This window comes from Hyalella azteca, unplaced genomic scaffold (assembly GCF_000764305.2).
Source record: "Hyalella azteca isolate HAZT.00-mixed unplaced genomic scaffold, Hazt_2.0.2 contig5386, whole genome shotgun sequence".
NCBI lineage: Eukaryota > Metazoa > Arthropoda > Malacostraca > Amphipoda > Hyalellidae > Hyalella > Hyalella azteca.
The window spans coordinates 930,673-953,789 of NW_025935579.1; the positions used below are offsets into that span (position 1 = coordinate 930,673).

General features: G+C 38.4%; 1 protein-coding gene across 1 annotated transcript in view; it reads left to right on the top strand.

The window, feature by feature from the left end:
* The first annotated feature begins 18,904 nt into the window (after nucleotides 1-18,904).
* The window catches only part of LOC108668927 (probable chitinase 10), a 54,001-nt gene continuing 49,788 nt past the window's right edge, over nucleotides 18,905-23,117 (top strand). The window contains exon 1 of the mRNA XM_047880418.1: nucleotides 18,905-19,163. The gene's annotated coding sequence lies outside the window, so the exon portion shown is untranslated. The remainder of the gene's footprint in view (nucleotides 19,164-23,117) is intronic.

Consider the following 23,117-nt stretch of genomic DNA (forward strand, 5'->3'; position numbering starts at 1 on the left):
AAGATAATAATTTAATTGCATCGCTAAGATTGCAATTTTATCAGAAATAAAGTTAGTAGACGATACGATTCAACTATCCATGGGTCATTACATGGTGTATTTTCCATTGACGTATGTTGAAAGTTCCAGCACTAAATGTGAGACTCACTTATCAAATCCAGATGCTCACGGTGAGCATAGCCTGGGTATGTACTATTTTTTTAAATTTTTATTTGTCTTCACTACACTGTATTATGATTAGGCACTCTACATTTCACATGAAAGAAGACTGCGTGAAATCTTCATTCCATTAATATCTCCTGCTTCTTAATCCCTGAGTTTTGCGCTCGTCCGTAATATTAGACGGCGCGTTAAGAAAATAAATGAGAGGAAAACCCTTACCCTTTTTCTCCGTAAGGTGACATTCTAAACTTTGTTTACAGCTGAAAAGTTTAGGTGTAGGTGATTAGATTTCAGCTAGGTGGATTATCCGAAAATTAGCCTTTAAATGCTCGTATTCAGATTAGAGACCACGCCTCATCACACACTTATACCGCGGCACACAACACCGATGTAGCGTTTCGTTCTTTTTGGACTTGGTATGCATCGTACTTCATGCAAGGAGTGCTTTATAGGCAAAAATGGAACAATTAATTTTATATCATTTATGATATAAATGATATCATTAATATCATTTATGATATCTAGAAGCGATTTTAAATCTACCGTCCGTAAGGCCAGTCTAGTCAAGAAAAGTACAAGAATCGGCGACAGGCCTATTCAGGCCTATTCTTTAATGCCGAAGATACTATACTATACTATACTACTATGATACACAATGCATTTTAAGGGGTGAAGGCGACGCCGAATAACATCCAAAATAAACGAATTATAATTGGCTGACACGCTAAATAATGAAGTAACGTGATAACATATACTTTCATCTTCTTGACTGTATAAAAAATTGAAATATTAATAGTTAAACAGAAATTATATTAATGTCAATAACTAGGTTATGTTAAGGCTTGAAACTAATTCCTATCACTTTTTGTTGATGTTTACCTTCAAATGTCCTGTTTTCTACAGTGAATTGTCATAGAAAACGCGATATAAATCTGATCATGGAGAAGCAAGTCTATGTCATTCAAACCTTAGAACACCAAGTCATTGGTAAACTATAAGTCATTTCCAGATTTTTATGGCAAATTAAATTTCCCGTTATTTTCATTTGGAATCTGTTGTAGAATTTATTTGTCGGAAGCTAGAATAGCGTGTGACAAATCTAATTAATTTGGAGCTTATCATACCAGTAGCATTCTATTAGATACAAAGTTTGGGTAAGATTTCATTTTTTTCCCCTCATTTTGAAGTGGGTTCGCTACATCGGTTACATAAAATTAATGTTGCCACATATTTAAATTATTCGCCGATGATTATAAACTTTATGAATACGTTTTTTTTACTAGAAATTAGATACAGAAACATGACGGAAAAATATTTTTGTGTGTCAGAATTTAAAATGGAAAGTCAAACCAATTGTTAGGTGTTTTGATGAGCAGTCAGTCATATGATACAGGAAGTACTCGCGCGAAAATATATGTGCTCAGTAGCTCGCTACGAAGCAAAATGCGTGGAATGATGACAGCGCGATTGAATACAAAAATTAAAGTAAATATGACTGGATTGCTTTTTAACTTCATTCACAAATAGAATGCCTCGGTACATCATTTTAAGGCGCACTTGTTGTCATTTGATTCATGCATTGTCTCCAACTTTACGCAAGTGTGCAAAATTTCAGATCGATAGCCTGATAGGATAACTAGAAGTGTGTTAAATTTCGATTATAAGATTTGTAGCAGACAGACAACTCAGACGTCGTCCACCGCATGTAGATTGGGTCTCTATAAACAAAATTAGCGGAGTCTCACATACACGACATACATACGACATTCACCAGATGCAAATGATCAGTCACATGCAAGCTATATCAATCATACAGGTCATTTTTTCGTCACAAGAAAACGATCACTTATTCGCCACATGCGACTGATCACTTATTCGCCGCATGCACACAATTAATTATTCGCCATCACATACGATTAATTATTCGCCACGGGCAAGCGATCACTTATTCGCCACGTGTAAGCGATCACCTATTCGCCACATGCACACGATTAATTTTTCGCCATACGCATACGATCAATTATTCGCCACGTTCGAGTGATCACTTATTCGCCACGTGCACATAATTAGTTATTCGCCATATATATATACGATTGACTATTCGCCTTCTGCAAACGATCAATTATTCGCCGTAATCGATAAATTAATCGTCAACTATTCGCCAATCAATCAACTATTCGCCACATACAAACGTACACGTATAACTCTCATTGGATGTGCTATACTAATTTTTAAAATGTGTTCCAAATTCATGTAAAGGAAAGAGCACTTTTTGCCCTCATGTGATGGTGCCCTCATTTTGATGGTGACTTCAAATCTTAATTCCGCACCAAAGGATGGGCGACTCAGACGTCGTCCACCGCATGTAGATTGGGTCTCTATAAACGAAATTAGCGGAGCCTCACATACACGACATACATACGACATTCACCAGATGCAAACTATCAGTCACATGCAGGCTATATCAACCATACAGCTCTTTTTTTCGTCACAAGAAAACGATTACTTATTCGCCTAATGCAATCGATCACTTATTCGCTACATGCACACGATTAACTATTCGCAGTTCACATACGATGATTAATTATTCGCCACGAGGAAGCGATCACTTATGCGCCACGTCTGAGCGATCACCTATTCGGCCACATGCACACGATTAATTATTCGCCATTCACATACGATCAATTATTCGCCACGTGCGAGTGATCATTTATTCGCCTCGTGCACAAGATTAGTTAGTCGCTATATATATACGATCGACTACTTGCCTCCTGCAAACGATCAATTATTCACCGCAATCGATAAATAATTATTATTCGTCAACTATTCGCCAATCAATCAACTATTCGTCACATAAAAACGTACACGTATAACGATCATTTATCCGTCACTCAGTAACGACCGCAAAAATGCACCGGGAAAAACTGGTAACACAGTCTGCTTTTCTTCTAAGTTTAACTTTGATTACACGGGTCTGAAAAAAATCTGAAAATTGTTTTTATTTCTGAAAGGGTGACTGTTTTTTTTGCACTGATTTCATTTTGGGTCACGATAACTTCAATTATTGCATTGAATGGACATTAATTTGAATTGAACTTTCATTTTACATATAATTAAATGTCTATAGCACCTCACTTCTCACCACAATATCGATGAATTTTTTTATAATTTTTAACGACGTCATTATTTTAAGCTTTCCGTTTCCATGTTATGCTATTTATAAAGCGTGGAAGTGCACATCCAGCACTAGTATTAGTGGGTATCAAAATTTGCTAGAAACAAGAAAATAGCTAAATATTTTTAATCATAAAGTGTTAGACAATAATTTCCTATCGTGTCAAGTGTTCATGGAATAAAATCACGCAGGAAAACAGCGAATAACATCACCATTGCCTGCCTATTATTTGTTAGCGTGAAGTTTTTACGGGAGAATTATAGCAGAAGTATTTCCGTTCTTTTGATTATGCCGCTGTTAAAATGCATTTTTACGAACGACATTGCCAATCATTATTCATTAAAATTGAGTCCCAGCAATCATTAGACGTCGACTCAACATCATTAAAGACTTATTACGACGTAATCAACCTGCTGGATGTTACAGCGTTAGTGGCGCGGTGGAGCGGATCAACCTAACTGGAGTGCTCCTCTTGTACATACCGAGGAAGAATTTTGTAAAGACTAAATATATATATAATATATATATCGATATTATATATATATAATAAATTGGGGGTTTCAAATTAACGAATTTAGCAAGGCAACTTTGATACTGGTGACATTTTATTTGCTATTTTTGGTTTAGATACCTTTAGAATAATAAACTGATGAAATTTGAGCCATTAAATTAAAATATACGTTTAAAATTAATTTTTAAAGACAACACTTCTAAAAAAAATCAGTGTCTCCAATGTAAAACATGTACAATGAATTTCTAATTTTAATTTCGAATATTAAAAAAATTAATTTTTAAATTATTTTAATACATAAAAGAAATTAAATGTTCAAAATTATTTATTCTGTCAATTCTGCAAAATTTCGCAACGCAAGTCTGCAAAATTTCACTGAAATTTTGCAAACTTGCGTAAAGTTGGAGACAATGCATGAATCAAATGACAAGATGCAAGATTTTAAAAATAACTTCTTTTTTTTCAATTTTAAAAAACTGAAAAAATAATTTTATCTGCTACAAATCTTGTAATCGAAATTTAACACATTTCTACTTATCCTATCGTGATCGATAGGATAAGTAGAAGTGTGTTAAATTTTGATTATAAGATTTGTAGCAGACAGACAGACAGACAGGCAAACAAGAAGTGAAGTTAAAGAGAAGTGTTGTAAAAAGATAACGATGCACTTCTTGCTCATGTGTGGGTCTTCCTGACCCCCTTTTCCTGGCAGAAGAACACATCAGTGCTACATACAAAAAAGAGTGTTACTATTTGGACTATGTGACCTATTAACTATTCGGGGTAATGTATACATGGGATTCTGGGCTGCATTCGGATTGTCATTACGGTATTCACGCAATTTTCTAGAAGCCAAGACGCGGAGTAATGTTGGGAAACGAAGCAAGAGTCAATTTGGAGACGAGCGCATTTCATTTACGCTTCAATTGCAAGTTCCATATAAATGGCTGAGGTCTGGGCGAATCGGAAAATTTACGGTCACAGGAAAGCCCCTCGCAAAAATCACAAACCGGATTGTTTTTTGAATGGGTTTCTAAGTAACATCCTTCATTCCATGCTTTGCATTAAGTATTGGTTGTGCTCAAATCGTCTAATGAAAGGAAACATGTAAAACATGTACACTTTTTTTGAATAGTTCACAAGTTCGAATATTTTTAGCACAAGTCCAGTTAATGATTATAACACGAGAGACAAGCCCTCAGCTCCTTGACTCCAAACATATTTTTATAGAGAACGTGAAAAATCAACGTAAATAGATTGTTAAGAGAGAGAGCATCTCAATATTTGGTGGCTGATCAATACTTTATAAGAAGGGAATAGCCACAGAAATTTTGAATTATATCTGCATACGTAGATTTATGTAACCTATTCACATGAAAAATATGTCGCGAGTATAACTTTAACAACGGTAAAAATTAACACCTAACTTAATACTGGTATATAAAGAAGGTTTTTAATGGAATCACTGCCTTTGTTCTTAGCAACCGAATTACGTCCTACACTAAAATATAGGGATGATGACACTCCCGGATAATCTTACACTTCCATTTTCTTATAAATGACGATTTAAAATACCTTAAACTTTCAACATATGTACTCGCTTCACATTGACGCAGGAATGGCACGCTGGTGGTGTAGCTGTTTTTTCTAATCCGGTGAAAATCGCATGTACAATTCTTGATTAGGTTTCAGGAATATCTATAGATGAGCTGCGATGAGATGTGCGTGCACAGTCACCCTAGACATACTTCTACTAGTCACTTCTAAATACGATTATATTCCATCTGTATAACAATAATTATCCTGCCTGAAGTTTGCGCTGCATGCCACACCACAACCCCACGCTACTAGTAAATGCCAGACTTGGCATTCTACAAAAAGGCAACATGAGGTAACAACCTTTCTGCTAAAGTATTTCAAAAAGAATAATTCGCTAACAATTCGCTTATTTGTTAATATTTCAACGCTGAATATTCGGCCGAAATCATGCCTTTACGAAGTCTGGCTCTCGACCGGCCGTAGGTCGTGCCTGACATGGACCAGCCTCGGTCATTACGTTGTCCTCGTCCTCTCAGACTCAAGCTTTATGGGCTCACAACCATTAACATTAAAAGAGAAATAAATAAAGCAACTCATACTTTATTAGTTCAGAGAGGATCATGAAAGCCGGAATTAGAACGAGGACAGCGCGTAATTATCCGGACTAACAAATTCACATCGTCTGGAAGAATTATTTCTCGCGTAAGTTATTTGTTGGTAAAAAATTCATATTGAGTTGGCAATAAAAAATTAACTTAATTTCATTTATTGAATTTACAGTTTCAGTTCAATATTCCGTCCATAAAGAATTATCGTGGTGCATTGATGAAAGGATGATTGTTGTGAAATGAAAAAGATTAGAAAACGGGAAGAAAAGCAAGCCATTTGGTCTCCGCTATCCTTTAAGTTAGATAAAATGAGAAAAATGAAACACAATTAGCCGTTGGATGAAACAAGCCGTTTATAAATGTACATCGGATGGCTGCTTTACAATCAGGCGGCTAGAATAAGTTTGCTGATATACAAGCAGGCTGCTAATACAAAGCTCAAGTTGCTGATATACGAGCAGGCTGCTAATACAAAGCTCAAGTTGCTGATATACGAGCAGGCTGCTAATACAAAGCTCAAGTTGCTGATATACGAGAAGCTTGCTAATACAGAGCTCATATATCGATGCTACACAAACAGGCTGCTAATACAGAGAGAGGTTAGCATTTCCACGCCCATCGCAGATACGGTACGAATAAGACGGCTGCTGCAGGTGCTTTACTAGCACCGAGAGGTTATCTCAGGTGTCGGCGTCGACTTATGTTATACATGGCACTCACCTGCATTCAAAGCGGCGGACTTTGAACAGCTAAAGACCAATAGTATTTCGGCTTCACGTAACTTCTAGTTTGAAGGCGACTGATGGAACAATGATTCCCTAAAGATGCATATCAATGACGCGGATTTTCGATATGAAAACAAAAAGCCAATGTAATTAATCATTGAAATAATGAAATTAGAAAGTTAAAAATAATACTCCACACCAGCCATGGAGTTCAATGAGCTTTTGATGTCCCGGATCCTCTTGGGCAAGCGAGGAGCTCGCCTGGGCCTGCTGATATTTCCGCAGGGCGCGGCGTTGAGATCGTTCATATATATGACATATATCTTAAGCTAAAGTGAAATAATGAATATGTTAGCATTATAGTGTTTTATTAGTATTTAAAAAGTTTATTCTTTGATAGTTCAATAATAATAATAAAAAAAATTCGCCTCGTTTAAAATCTATATCATCAAGTAGGACGCGGTTACTATGAAGAGAGTGACAGAAAAATACTTTTGATTATCTTTTTTTTTAATACTTTTGATTATCGTGTGTTGAAAACGAGTAAATAGGCTATACTCGTTCTACCGTTAAAAATTTATTGTAATACCTGAAATTATCGGAGCGGGATATTCAAATGCCACAGTATTTTTAGAAATGATAAGAAGGATGAATAAAGACAAGCATTCGATTTTACGCAGGATTGGTGGCTGGACGCTACTCTACGTTTTAAGGCACATGAGTGGCACTGCACTAAATTCATTGCTTACCGCTAAAACGCTGTAAAACTAGTCTGAAACGCAAAGCTTTAGAAGACAATAAAGTTTACATTCAGTTTAATTCAAAAGATATATTGTTCCGGTTGAATGGCCGCGATCTAAAATCAGCGATGAATCCTGTTGATGACGAGGGGTTGAATCGAAATAGTCACATGAATTTTGATGAGGAGGTTATATACATCAAATAATAAATGTGCATTTACAGAATTTAGATATATATTAATTTATTATTAATTAATACTCGCAGTTTATGATCCGATATAAATGCAGAAGTGGAAAAGTCACAGGGCTTTTTCTGTAATCTTCGCACGTGTCCTGAGGTGAGCGTGCCAGCTGGTTAGGTGAACATTATTTTCGGAATTAACACGAATTTTATTGCAGATTTGAGACATATAAATAGTTCGATATTCTGATTGTGGTAATACGTTTAAACAGTACAAGTCTATTTTAAAGTTATTCAATAAATGAACATATGAAAAAAATGTCCGTATTAAGTTAATTTGGATCATTTAAATAAAGTGAATAGTAACTTATGAGAAGTAACTTATCAAATTAATAACAGATGTAAATGAGGATTTCTGAAACATTTTTAGTCGATTCGCACCTACTAGGTGAGCTAACTTTCATCTCAAGACGAATGCAATAACTAACAGACAATTGCATTACCATTATAGGTATTAACTTATTATGTCACCAAGAAGAAATTCAAAGACACGAGTTCGTCGGATTCTAGGTTATGCATTATATTGTTCCTGAACTTGTAATCCCGCGTAGGCGATTGAGAATAAAGGATCTTTCTCGATTTGTACAGGTGAAGGTCCCGTTGCAATTCAGAGAGGAGGGACGGACAGTGTCCTGCGGCCAGAAAACCAGTCCCGCTTCTTCAAGAATTAGCTTCAGAATTATCCTGACGATTTTAGAATTATCTTGATGATTTCAGAATTATTCTGACGGCTTCAAAATTATCCTGACGATTTCAGAATTATCCTGACGATTTCAGAATTATCCTGACGACTTCAGAATTATCCTGACGGGTTCAGAATTTCCCTAACAGCTTTAGAATTATCCTGACGGCTTCAGAATTATCCTGACGGCTTCAGAATTATCCAGACGACTTCAGAATTATCCTGATGGCTTCAGAATTATCCTGACGGGTTCAGAATTATTTTAACAGCTTTTGAATTATCCTGACGGCTTCTGAATTATCCTAACAGCTTTAGAAGTATCCTGAAGATTTCGAAATCATCCTGACGGCTTCAGAATTATCCTGACAGCTCCAGAATTATACTGACAGCTCCATATTTATCCTGAATTCGACTTGGACTTGAAAATGGCTTCTCAGTATCGACATACGGTAATCTTTGCGCTTAAGCAATAAATTATGTACGATTACTTCGGTTGGTTTCAATCTTTTTACAATTTCTGAATGGAATATGTGGGTCCCCGAGACAATTTACTCCCTATTATCTTTTTTAAACGATTTGTCGGCAATGAAGCGAATACATTATTGCGTCGATCGCAAGAAAAAATTACGCATGAATATTTGATAAAATTCTTGCAAAATCTAAACCTAACGTTTCAACCTAACTTTGATAGTCGTTGAAACTTTACGACTATCTAAAGTCATTACTGATTCCGATGCTTAAACAATTTTTTTTTGCATGCAGAAAACATGAAAACAGAAACATCCTAATTTTGAAAAAATTAAGGAAGAGTGGAATGTTTGAATAATTTTTGATTGCCTGTTGAATTGTAAATGCCCTTGAGACAGAAGAGCTGGCAAGTGAACTCATAATCTCCATTTTTATAACTAGGATATCTTTGTTTTCTAAGGATAACGAACATCCATGCATATTTTATTGCTGGGTTTAGATAACATGAGCAATAGCTTGCGGTTCTTACTGAATTGTCTTCATTTTCAGTCGCGCCGCCAGACGACCCGTGAGCTCCAAACTGTTCTCTGCACTGTGAAAAATCTATACACATGTATATATGAATCAAACTCGGCAGGATACATTCACTGAAGACTTCACTGACAAAAAATTTCCAGCATTTTCTAAGTATTCGAGCTCATGAATTTTGATAGCAAAAGAGCGTGGTTGCAAGAGGCGCGGTTATTCCCCTAAGGTTCCCTTGACCTCTGCAAGGATAAGACGATTAGCATTATCGCCTCCAGCTCTGTCCTGGCCTCTCAAAAGCAACAAAAATGAACGCTGCAGCCAAGATCGCCTCATGAACTCAGGCACGATTTTTTCTGAAGAATTCGCTGATGTAGTCCACGGGTAGGAAAGTCTAGGTTTGAGTGGTTCATTTTATTTAATAGATTTTTAGTTAGGCACATACACCCCAAGACTGAAACCTTTCTTACTAGTAAAAGATCATATATAATTTAACAATTCTGGTTGTAGGTAATTTCGACTAGTCGAGTGTCAATTTAAAAAATTAGGGTTGTTCCGAGAAGGGTTTCTGCTGACTTAGTCAGAACTGAGATTTGTGCTCTGCATTACTCGGCAAAGCTATTGTAGGCCTGAGGTTCACAATGAATGGTAAAGATGTCGGAGTATGAGTGTAGGATTATGGTGGTCAACTGAACGAAAGACTAATTTGCAGGACAAGGTCTTCAATTGCCTAGGCATATTTAAGGTACAAACTTCAGAATTCATTTTAATAATATATACGTGAAAAATAATAAGATTACAGTATTATTACATAGGATCCGAATAAACTCTTATCAGAAATTACATCAGAGAAAATGGAGTTTTTCAGCACAAAGAAAATATTGACGGCACACAAATGATAATAGAACAAACAATATCACGCGGGGTTACTACAGACTGGAAATATCTACGAATTAATACAGTAAATTACAAACGTTTTTTATTCATAAGATTTTCCTACTCGTCCAAATATAACCTGTGTCAAATCGCTGCTCTCAACACGATAGGAGTTGGAAAAGATAAGACAGGTTTTTCAAAGCCAGCTCAGTTTAAAAATATTAGAATATCTCAGAAATAATAGTTACTGCTTTACACCACTCCGAAGTAAGGCCGAGGTTGAAATTCACATCCGTTGGCATACAGAGGGATCTTTTGACTGAAATTGCCGGCGTTGTGACAGCAGCGAGATGCAGTCGGTGGACGATGACATTAAACGACGTAACTTTCTTCTTCAAACTCTTCAAACATCGGTGTAGGATTATAGAAGTGGCTTGGCTGTGTCACCGCGTTCTAGAAAAAAGACAACGTGCTGTGTAGAACGGGCATAACTCCCCTGAAATGCGGAGTCCGGTGTTGAAAAAGATGCTCAATCGGGACATATTTCGGACCACATAGAGGACATTTTATGTCGTCCAGCTAAAGAACAAGGCTAGCAATTTATTCAGCACTGTAGCTCCGAGATTTAAATACGTGCCCGACGCGCTTGAAAGCTGGGCAGCGACAAACTCGATGCACGAGTTCTAACATGACACCAAAGGAGTAAAGATCACTTTATCGACTGCAGCTACCTCCATTACAAAGACCAGGGTCTAAATGAGGATGCATCCTGATCCTCTTCAGCGGTACGTTAGGATACGGCATTTCTCCTTCGTAGGTGGACATCCCCAAGTCGATTAACTATACGGAAAAATCCTTGGATGACTTTCCTGGTTCTACCATAATGTTGTCCAACTTAAGATCGTTGTGGATGACGCCAGAGAGGTGGAAATCCAGCAGAGCGTATGCCACCTCCTGCATGATGCAGTGGACGAATTTGCGAGAAGGAGCACTACGCAAAAGGCTGAGTAGATTCTGACCCTGGATGAGCTCCATCAAGATGATATGCTTGTGACCGTTGCTGTACATGCCGTAGAACTTAGGAACACATCTTGAAACTTGCGCAGCTTCCAGCATCTCTGCTTCTTTTCTCATTTAAACTTCATCATTTATCACTTTTGCGCACACCAACTAATTTTTGTAAAGAGCTTCGTAGATCTTCCCTTGTATGCCGGTGCCAATCAGCCTCACCATATGTAGTTATCTAATATCAATCGATGCGAATCCCATAGAGGGATAGTTTGACGTTTCATCCATACCGTCCCGAATACTTCCATCAAACTGAGAGTTAGTTTGAATGTAGGCGTCTACTTCCCATCGTGGCACATTGCAGACAACAGTCGAGGACTCCTGGTAAGGCTCACTGTAACTTTCTTGGTTTGTATCCCTTGGACATTTACAATAACAATTGTCGTTGAAGTGAATGCTGCTTACGTTGCTCGAGGTCATTGTACTTGATGGATGTTATTCCATGAAATAACTTCTTCGTATTTGTGGATTACTGAAGGCATTGCGGTATGCACACGACATCTCTTCAATGTCGCCATGTAATGTTTCAAAACCGCAGCGATTGCGTCTCATCTTTCGGCGTCACTTTATGGCTCTGCAGAAGCGCCGTTGAGTATCCCAGATACACACGTATATCTCTTTGCGGTATCGCAACTTCACTGAAAATGTTACATCAGAAGGAGATTCGCTGCTCACATCCAAATTGCGATCAATCTTTCGTATCCTTCAATATGAAACAAGCAATAGTTGGGAAGTATAAACAGGAAAAATTTAACCGAATTTTCTTTTTTTGTGCTTGACCAACTCGATTCCTCTTCCGAATAAAAAAAAATGTTGTTGGATGGATATAACGAAAGTTCGTATGTGGTCTACCAAAGTCAAGCGTCTGGACTAGATTTTATGTTACAATAGGAGCTAATAATATTTTCTTAACAGTTCAATACACAAAACTTAAGATTTTCAGCTAAATATTGAACCATTATGTATAATGTTATGTAATATTCATCAAAGTTATGGATGTCGCAAACTAAGAAGAGAATGAGGAGCGTGCAGCTGAAGCTCCCACTCTCACAAGGCGTTCAGTGCGGCAGGGACTCAAGCATTTGACCTTTCACAGGCAAGACCGGCCAAACCAGGACAAGGATGTTAAGTAAAGCGCAGCAGGTTATAAGTTTCAAGCTTAGTAGTGCTTACGAATGCCACGAATATGTTTGGAAAAGTTATTCTGTGGACGGCAGAGCTGCACTGAAGTAGATCATGCTGCATGGGGACAATCGTGTTGCTCGGGAGAAGATCGTGCTGCACTGGAGAATATCGTGCTGCATGGGAAAAATTATTCAGCACGGAAAAATAACGTGCTGCGCTGCAGAAGATTGTGCTCCATTGGCAAAATCGTGCTGCACTGGAGAATATCGTGGAGCACGCGAGAAGGTCGTGCTGCACGAGGGGATTTTGTGCTGTGCGGTGTTCGATGCTTGCTGCTACACCAGGAAAGATCGTGCTCTCCGAAAGAAATCGTGCTGCACTGTTCAATATCGTGATGCATGCGGTAAATTTTGCTACAAAAAGAATGTCGTACTGTACGTTGCAAGATCTTTTTGCACTGCAAAACGATCGTGTTGCAAAGTAAAATATAGTGCTGCAAATAAAAATATTGTGCTGCATGGGAATGTTCGTGCTGCACTGGGGACGATCATGCTGCACGAGGAACGACCGAGCGATGGTGCTGCAAAAAATAAAGATGGTGCTGCACGGAGGAAGATCGTGCAGGCTGCATTTCGTGCATAGACGCGGCAGGACAGGTTAGGGAACTGGTGCTGCAGCAGGGGTCAAGTCAGGACAACAGCTAGGCTCTCCTGACGCGGCCTCAGTGCTTCTGGTGGGGCCGCATTGTCCCTGCATGGTGGGCCGCATGGTCCCTGCATGGTGGGGCCGCGTTGTCTCTGCATGGTGGACCGCATTGTCCCTGCATGGTGGACCGCATTGTCCCTGCATGGTGGACCGCATTGTCCCTGCATGGTGGGCCGCATTGTCCCTGCATGGTGGGGCCGCATTGTCCCTGCATGGTGGGGCCGCGTTGTCTCTGCATGGTGGGCCGCATTGTCCCTGCATGGTGGACCGCATTGTCCCTGCATGGTGGACCGCATTGTCCCTGCATGGTGGGGCCGCATTGTCCCTGCATGGTGGACTGTATTGTCTCTGCATGGTGGACCGCATTGTCCCTGCATGGTGGACTGCATTGTCCCTGCATGGTGGACCGCATTGTCTCTGCATGGTGGACCGCATTGTCTCTGCATGGTGGACCGCATTGTCTCTGCATGGTGGACCGCATTGTCTCTGCATGGTGGGGCGCCACTACTTCTGATGAAGCCTGGTGCGCTTTGGTTGACTCTTGATGCTTCTGGTGAGACGTGAGGCTCCTGTTGGGGCCATGTCATTTGTATCGCTCGTAAATGTTCATGAATTCTAAATTAATACAGTTCGTAATTCCTGTGCAGTTTTAATTTAATGCAGAATATTTTCATGGAGAATGGAGCGCAATAGCTCATAAGTGGCTCCCAGCCTTCTTCCACTGATATACATTGAATTCGTTGTATTTTCATTTGGCAAAAGAGGCGTCGGTTTCTAAAATTGTATCAAAAAATAAAAGGTTAGAGCGGACTTCAAGGTCTTTAGAATCAAATATAGAATAGAATAGAAGTCTCGGCACTGAAGAAATAGGCCCATGGCCTGTTGCCGATTCTTGTACTTTTCGTGACTTGATTCCAAAAGGGATCCGGCCTTTTGAACCTGAACTTTCCATAACTGACGATTGATTGGTATAGCTGCTGGACTTATTGCAAGGCTCTTAAGGTGCTAGGCAATTCAAGACTGAGCATCTGCACCTGCATAGCTTCGTCTAGTGTGTTCTTGGAGGCGTTCATACTCGGAGCGTCCACGATGCTATCAGGGAGGCTGTTCCACATGCCGCATACTATGAAAATAGTAGTTATTCCATCTGAAAGAAGTTGAATTTGAATTAGATAAGATACCGTTAATACACTTATCTGTATTATTGAGTTGCAATACAAAAATTAGAGGGTAAAGATTACGTACAATTTGATTGTAGGTAATCTTTATGAATTTGATTGTTGGTAATCCTTGTAGGTAAATAAATCGTGGAAGGTTCATAATGAAGTTTGATTCAATATTTTAAATCATTTGAGATCAATTCAATTTTATTCAGCAAGTTCAAAAAATTCTAAAACCTGGAAAATACAGACTAGGAGGGTCATTTAACGTTTTGGAGTTCATGAAGTTGCTCAGCTATTTTAAATGCTGAACACTAGTTTCGACTATATTGTAAGGGATTGCAGTAGGATCCATATTTTCCACTCAAGATTTTGATGAATGATTAAAAATGGTCCTTTTTATTTGATTCTTCGTCTTGAATAGATTAATTTATTTTGCATGGATGGCAGATCTAAAGGTCTGGCCGCTCTCTCAATTCCAATCAAAAATTTTATGCATCTAGGGAGGTGAATGACCTTCAAGAAACGCTTACTGCCGTTGTCCTACTACACCTACAGCGTGTCTGGATTGACGTCTACGATAATCATTGCTTCAGCTATTTCCCATCAGGATATTCGGTCAAGAAGTTGGTCAGTGAGCCAAATGCTAACTTCCACTGCTCGATTACCGGAAGAGTTCTACTTTTACACGCGCGCTCTACTTGCCGGATGCTTCGTACGCTCTAACCTCTAACGGATATTGACCGTTTATATTAAGAAACGGTTTCCCAAGTTCACATTTCACTACACATTGGGCAATATAGCGTTGCTTGTTTCCCGATGAGTTTAAGTTGACCGATATCGCAAATATGTCGAATACGAAAAATCGGAGGCAATCATTGTTTTCTCCTTTGGTTTCCATGATGGCAATTGTCTATTCATTTTCTACTCAGGTAGAGGGGAAATTTTTTCACGGCCCTTATGCTTGTCGTCGGATCTGGCGTGCTTCAATTCTGATTACAGATTCTTTTTCGCAATATTTCGTGATCTGTTGAAATTTGAGTTCATGAAGAATCTTGACATAAAATTGTCGGTTCAAATCGCCTCCCATCTAAGAAATAATGTGCGTTAATACACAATATTCTTTTTCTAATTTGTAAATGCATACTACGGAGGGGGCATAACCGCAGCGCACGTAATATCTCCTGGAAACTACCATGGAAAGTTTCCTGTAGTTCAAGGATAGCCAAGTTCGCATTAGTCTACCCGAGAATTCCCCAAGGGGCCAGAATAGAAAACGTTATGTTGCTTCAGATGTGGCTAGAAAATCGAAAATTTCGCTCTGTATTACACTATCGATCAATTTGGGACACGATAAATGCAGCAATCACTATCTTTAAATTCAAATTTTGATATGCTGCAATAAGATGTGAGTTTTATCTCGGCGTTAAGAAGATAATGGGTACGTGCGCTTATATCATCCGCGAATATTGAAGTGCCTAAGTAAGCGTTCCCGAGTAACTTTTCGTGAGAAAGGAACACAATTTCACAGCCACATGTCCTAATCTTAAGTAACTCATATTCTCTATTTTGTTGAGTATTGTGTTTAACTTATAACTCGATTGAAGTTATCACTCAAGTCAAGATTGGCTTAAGTCATGTTATGATAGAAGTTTAACCGAAGTAATGGCAGAACCAATCGCGCGCAGCACGAATTTTGCTTTCATGAACAAAGTTCGTATTCAGAAATTCATTACAATTGAAATTAAAAAAAAAATAAATAAATAATAGAAATTCTAAGAATGTCTATTTGACGTTTTCGCTGGATACCGAAAAACAAATTAACTGCGGAAGCCTTTTAATTTCTTATACCGACTCGACCGAGCAGCCGCTCTCTTGACACCAAGAGAGCTATTGTAACCTCCGTTTCCGGCGTCGTCTGATAGCTTATCGCGCGATCATCCCGCTCTGCGCTGGATGTGTGAGCTGCAGTTGAAATGCATCTAGCAATACTGTGAGCTATACATCTGGCATATATTTAGTAATACGATGATCAATACATCAGGCATGCATCTAGTAATACGGTGAGCAATACGTCAAACATGGATCTACCAATACGGGAGCAGTAAATCAAGCGTATATTTCGCTATACGGTGAACATTACGTCAGGCATGAATATAGCAATACGGTAAGAAACACATCAAGCATGCATCTAGAAATACGGTAAGTGATACATCAAACATGCATCTAGCAATACGGTGAGCATTACATCAACCTACCATCGAGCAGTCATGAAGAATGCATGTATGATAACATCTTTGAAAAGCTTATATGAGTCACGTCCGTAAAATACTTACATTTGATAAAGATGTGAATTGCCCTGAGTGAGTAATTTATTAGTTCAGTGATGTACTTCAGAACTTTTTTGTTATCTCGAGTCATTTTTTGAGTCACCTCGAAAAATCGAACACGTTAGTTGTTCGTATTTTCAAAGGTTCAATGCTTAAAATGTGTGGTCTCAACTTTTGTCGACAAATCTGTTGTGATCTGTTTCTGATCGTCGGTTCTACTTCCTCAATTTTCCTAAGTCTGTTGAAAATCGTTTTTCAAAATAATTGTGACGCGCAATCGAAATTTTTATCACGGCCCCTATAGGAAATTACTCGCGAAGTCGCAGCGATCTTTCTTCGCCGGTATTAATGTACCAAGTTCCAATGCCTGCTGATGTACGTCACAAAAAAATTCAGACAAATTTCAACGCTGTTTCTTCGTTTTCGTTCTTGAAGAGATATAAGTAGTGAGATGATTATGTAGACATACGTTTCATTGAAAAAAAAAAAAATCCTGCTCGAGACTCTGGACATCTTGAGAATTAATTAAAATAATCAAGTGGTGCCGTAGAGTGCTACAGACCGACCTCATTTTGACGCGCGTTGAATCTTAGATCATTTGAATTTATTCCTCACAAAGAAGATCTTCAAAGGTGAACGAAGTCCCTGTAATTAGGCAAGGACGTGTCATGATGGACAGCCTCCCCTCAATGCTCCATCCAGAATGTCGCGCTACTCTGCATGACATCGAAATGTTTAGTGCAATAAACTTTTGAGATTTTGTAATTTATAAAAGTTACGGTTACAATTTATCAGAAAAACATTAATCGTGATTTGATAATTTGGCCCAAAGGCTTGTATGAGGAAAAACAAATTCATGTTTGACCTGGTATACCCATCATAGGTGTGCGGTACCCATCTCCATGGTGCAGTACAATGCAGGGATTACTAATTAACTAGATGGTGTCTCGCTATTTGCATGGGCATTGTAGCAGTGAATGGAGTCAAAATTACAAGGAGATTTTATTTCTCTTAGTACATCGTGGTCCTTTACTTTTCTTGAGCGTCATACGGCCCGAGCTTATGAAATACGAGAACCAAGAATGAAGGCCCGAAAGCACCACGCAAGATTTAATCCTGGGGTCTTGAAATTTATTCAGTGCCGAATAAACATTTCTAGCGATATAATCATCAGTTAAATCCTATTATTTGAATTCATCATTTTAACGGAGTAGCTAAAAAGTTTTGAGATATATGAATGATTATTAGGTTCAGTATGTAAGCGAAATTTCATTAATCAAGTGAGGTAGGTAATTCTCGAGCCGAAAAACATCAGAGTCATCTTCAACCTCAGCTTCAATGATTTAACTTGGTTCGGAATTACATTAATTTGTATATTTGTTATGTTCAATCTTCGATATTCAAATTAACAAATGAAAAGAATTGTTTTTATCATTTGTTTGGTCCCGTACACATAGAAAACATAGAACATTTGCAACCCTTTTTTCAAATTATTTCATTTTTTCGGCACTTTGCAAGACGTCTTGCAGGTCGGCCCTTGATAAGTAGAGATGCTTCTCGCAGTGGCCAGATCACTCCATGTCGTTGGTCATAAGTTACACTCGAGATATCACAGCAGGGGATTTCAGCGAGCACCACATCACAGAACGAGGACTGCATGCGGCCCTCCAACATATGGGGTACAGTTACAGGAACAGTACCAAGCCGCCGGCCGGACCTGTTCTGATGCGGTCCAGCGTTCAGAATGGCCGGTCAACAACTTCTTTTTCTTGACGGCTGGTAATTTGAGCTGCATTGTTAGGACAGCCGCTCGAAATTTCAACAGTTATGGAGCCTCTCTAAATGAAGCATTAATGGACTTGAGGCTGAATGCCAGAGATAACGAATATAATGTGAAGGACTGTAGCTTTTTGGATTGTTGGATTTGCTCATATTTTTTTGTTCAGTCGCAACTAATTCGGTTTCTTAAAATATTACGCGATAATCTGTACTATGATAGATTTAGAAGGTTTGCTAAAATAATATAAATGATAAACAAAATTACATATTCTAGATAAAATCAGTGCCCCGCCAGTTTTTTCATCTGAAAGTTGCTCGGTGGAAGAAGAGGCACGTGAAACACGGGGAAATGTCGTAAAGGACAATCGGGTCAAGCTGGGAGCAGCAGCCCTGCTTGCGGCTGTGCAGGGCAGCGCATTGGCCGGCCAAGCAGGAGGAGTACGGCGGGCACGGGCCAAGTTGCACTGGTTTCTTCAGGACGACGAGGCGCTCAGAGTTAGCTGAACCGGCGCGGCGTACGCATCTTCAACGTCGGTTCTGGAGCTCCCAGGGTCGGTTACGTCGAGTATTATCATTGGTGTGACGTGCACGCGTGGACGCACCGACGCCATTTAAACTAACATTAATGTTGAGTACTCACAGTTCTTTGAAGTAGCTTCATTAGTTAGTGCGTCGGTCAATCTCTGAATCTTGTTCGGTTGGAAGACTCTATTTATTCAGGAATCGGAACTTCATCACAAAAAGGTAAGTTTTCGTTCAATTTATCCTGTCATCTTGACCAAGTAATCAATGTTTGCCAGATCCATTTAATAAGAAATCGTATTTATTTTTTTAGAATATGGCGATTCTCAAGTAGAGGTAGTACGCGCTCGGGTTTCTTAGTAACTAATTTAAATGAACTCAATTTTATCGTGAGTTCGTGGATTCTGACATTATTTTAATTTATCAGTGCTTCTGTCGTCAGCCTGCCCAAATCGTAAGTTCACTTAGAATTTAAAAGCAATGAAAAAATAAATGTAAATGTAAAAATGAAATAAAATAAATGTAAAAATGTAAATTCACCATATCTTCAATGAAAACGTTTTCAGTGAAGATTTAATGAAAATACTTGCCGGTTTCCTTGATTTTAAAATCTCAGTAAAAAGCACAATGCATCTTGAGAAGTCATATGGGAGAAATTTAGGTAATGGGAGGCAGGATTTACACAAGATTTACACAAGAAGATTTATGTCAAAGCATTAAAAGACGATGAACCCGAAGCTGAATCCAAGGACCCGCTCACCAAATGCGGCAAGAGCTTCCTAAACGGGACGAGGTAACGGGCACATGTGATGCCTTGTGTACACCAGGGGCCACTCACCTATAGGGGTGAGCACCAACCCTAACAGGAATGCGCTTTCCAGGGTGTCAAGGTTGTGCGTAATCCTTATCAATCCAAGCGGCTGGCAAGGACAATGTCAATATCAAGGTTAAGTCCCTGAAAATATTCGTACTCCAACAAAAGACAGCAAGGGTTGTTGACCGTCGATTTCTGAAGCACGAAAAGTTCAAGAATCGGCAACAGGCCATGGGCCTATTTCTTCAATGCCGACACTTCTATTCTATTCTAAGAGGTTAAGAATCTTAAAGAATGTGTTTGCGCTGAATAATACAATGGGTTTCTGGAATGCGCAGCAACTGGAGCAATGACTGCGTTAATATTTGAATTTTATGTTTAACGGTGGCGCGCTAATTCAAAGCATCAAATAAACTCGCTGTTTTTCAACACTGGGGAATAGGTGTGGAGAAAAAAATCTGATTTGCTAATTGATTTTTTTCATTTCAGTTGATGATCTGGTTCACATATTGTGCCGCTTTCAATTCAGCTTTGTTTTTACTCGTGTCTGATTCATGCTGTCGATGTCTTTACAGTTTGAACTTAATTAGGTAATCTGTAGATTTTTTTTGATATATATATCAATTTTTTGTTTGCGTATTTGTTTGTGAGTTTTTAAGCTTGGCGCTGGGAATATATAGTGTCTGTTGAAGCGCGTACCTCCTAGCCTATCACGTTGGAATATTATCTAATGTTAAATATGATATTAAGTGGTGGAATCATGAGTGACTGCAAATTTGGGGTTGGATCTATATAGTAAAATTTAATAAGTATAAAAATGTAAATTTTCTCAATTTGTTGGCCAGAGTCGAATAGTGTTTTTAAATTGAGCTTTTGTACAGATTTTCTTTACTTAACCTTTCCTGGTTATAAGAATATAATGAAAGAGAAAGAGGCGATTCGATAGCGGGATTTCTGAATCTTCAACTCGAGCAATAAATTATATATCTTGCTCGAGCAATGCAGTGAACACCCGCATGTAAGTCTACTGTTGATTTTGTATCATTATCCGTTTACGGGATTTTATCAAGGAGGGGAATCTGTATCTATTGATTTCATTTTAAGCACAAACATAAATTTTTAAGAGTTCACATCGGGGAATGCTTCTAGATTATTTTTTACTGGTAGACAAGTAAACTGCCAATGACAGATGACACGAAATGAATTAATGCATAGAATGACAGGTGGCATTTTGCTTTTCTTACCGCACTATTGGCTTCATATTTTAATTCTTGATGCCAGATCCAGCCAATTTAACGGCGTGGGTTTCTTCTGGAATTTGTGGCAGGGAAATTTCTCCTTAGGGCCATCGTTAACCGTAAGAGACCGCAAACGAAAAATATATAAACAAAGAACTGCAATGTGACCTCCCCGCATCTTGAGTTACGATTTTAATTTGAAGCAATTTAACAGGATACTGGCATCGAGAAATAAAAAACTTCAGTGAATCAATCTTTCATGACGAGAACCCGTTCATTTATTGTTAATGAACTTGGCTTCATACAAAAGTCGTGTTTAAATTTAATTGAGAATTATATTTTATCGCTTAAAATATAAGATGAAGTCAGTTGAAGAGCGTTAAAGATTGAGACAATCGGGTCTGTCTTATCTATCAGGCATCATCGCCGATTTCGATCAGAATTTCCACAGATTAGCTAAGGCTCGAACCCGTAACTCACTGCTCCAGTCTTGCTGATCTTAACAATTTACCCCTTCTGCTGATACGACTAAAATTGACTTCAACGAGAAATATTGGATATTTTGTTAATACTTACTTGAGCTACAGCGAGGCAACGCATTGCGAAATTTTATCCGGCGATGAAGTATTAAAAAATTATTTACAGTGAAGAAACGTTGTAAATTTCTTCCCGAGCTAGTGTTGAAGCATTAAAAATTATTATTATTAATTACGAAGCACTATAAATATATATTCCGTATAGCAAAGCTGTACAAAGTCACCTTGTGTGAAGAACAGTTATAAAATTGCTTAGTTTATTATACTATAAAACAACTGCGGGTTTCTTGCGCAAATTACTAGTGGATGACAGTTGCGTGATGGCGGTGCGATGTGATGGCGGTGCGATGTGATGGCGGTGCGATGTACTGGCGGTGCGATGTGATGGCGGTGCGATGTACTGGCGGTGCGATGTGATGGCGGTGCGATGTGATGGCGGTGCGATGTGATGGCGGTGCGATGTGATGGCGGTGCGATGTGATGGCGGTGCGATGTGATGGCGGTGCAATGTGATGGCGGTGCGATGTGATGGCGGTGCGATGTGATGGCAGTGCAATATGAAGGTGTCGATCGTGCGGTAAAAAATGCAGCCTCAGGCTTCATTGGTTGCCCTAAATCTACGGTTTAAATGCCTAATACATGTTTAAATATCTTCCTATATTATTTCTAATAATTTTTAATCATTCATGAGACTCGAAACTGATTTTAAGATGACTGCTAAAGTTTAGGTTGGTCTTCGATAAATTTGTTGTGGCCACTTCGTTAGAATTCAGCTCAACATTATTCATTGAATGGTTAAACAAATTTTTCATACAAGTAAATCAAATTAAGTTAACCAGTTCTTGTCGTCACGTCAGCGTATAATTATCAGCATTGATGCCAATAATATCTGTCGAAGTGTGGACGGAGTTTTTTATTCGTTCTGTAACAAATGCATTATGGTCAATGTCAAATGCTTCTTCAGTTTTGTCGCCACGTTTTATATTGTGCTCGAGACTATTCTCTGCTCTAAATCAAAGAAATAGATTGGAAGCTGACATGGTTTTTAAAAAAATTTGGAGAAATTTTTCTCTAAAAAAAGCTGGTTTGTTTCTTCATAAACGCTAGATTGTTTCTTCATAAGCATTGCAGTCTCCAAAAACGATTTCGAATCAGTAATTTATGACAATTATATTCAGTTTAACTGACCTTATTAGCATCTCTTGAATAGTTGAATTTTTTCTTCACTTATTCGAAGAATTAAATTTCCAAATATATGCAGTATAATTTTGCTGCGCATTCTTCTATGATGCGGATTTTTTCTAAATGTTACTATTTTAACATAAAAGTTTCATCAAAGATGTACAAGTTTTGTTCAAAATGGCTAGCCATAACTAAAGTAAACGCTGAATTTTTCATTTATCCCTTTTCTGTTTCTCTGACTACGATGTTAAAAAAATTAATCCAACTGAATATATTAAGCATTTCTTTTCAAACTGAAAAATCAAAATAAAATGTAGCATAAAGGAAAAAAAATACAATTTTATCTTGGCATTTTTTCTCGTACAGATTGAAGAAAATGAGCCAAAATAATTTACAAAATTTCAGG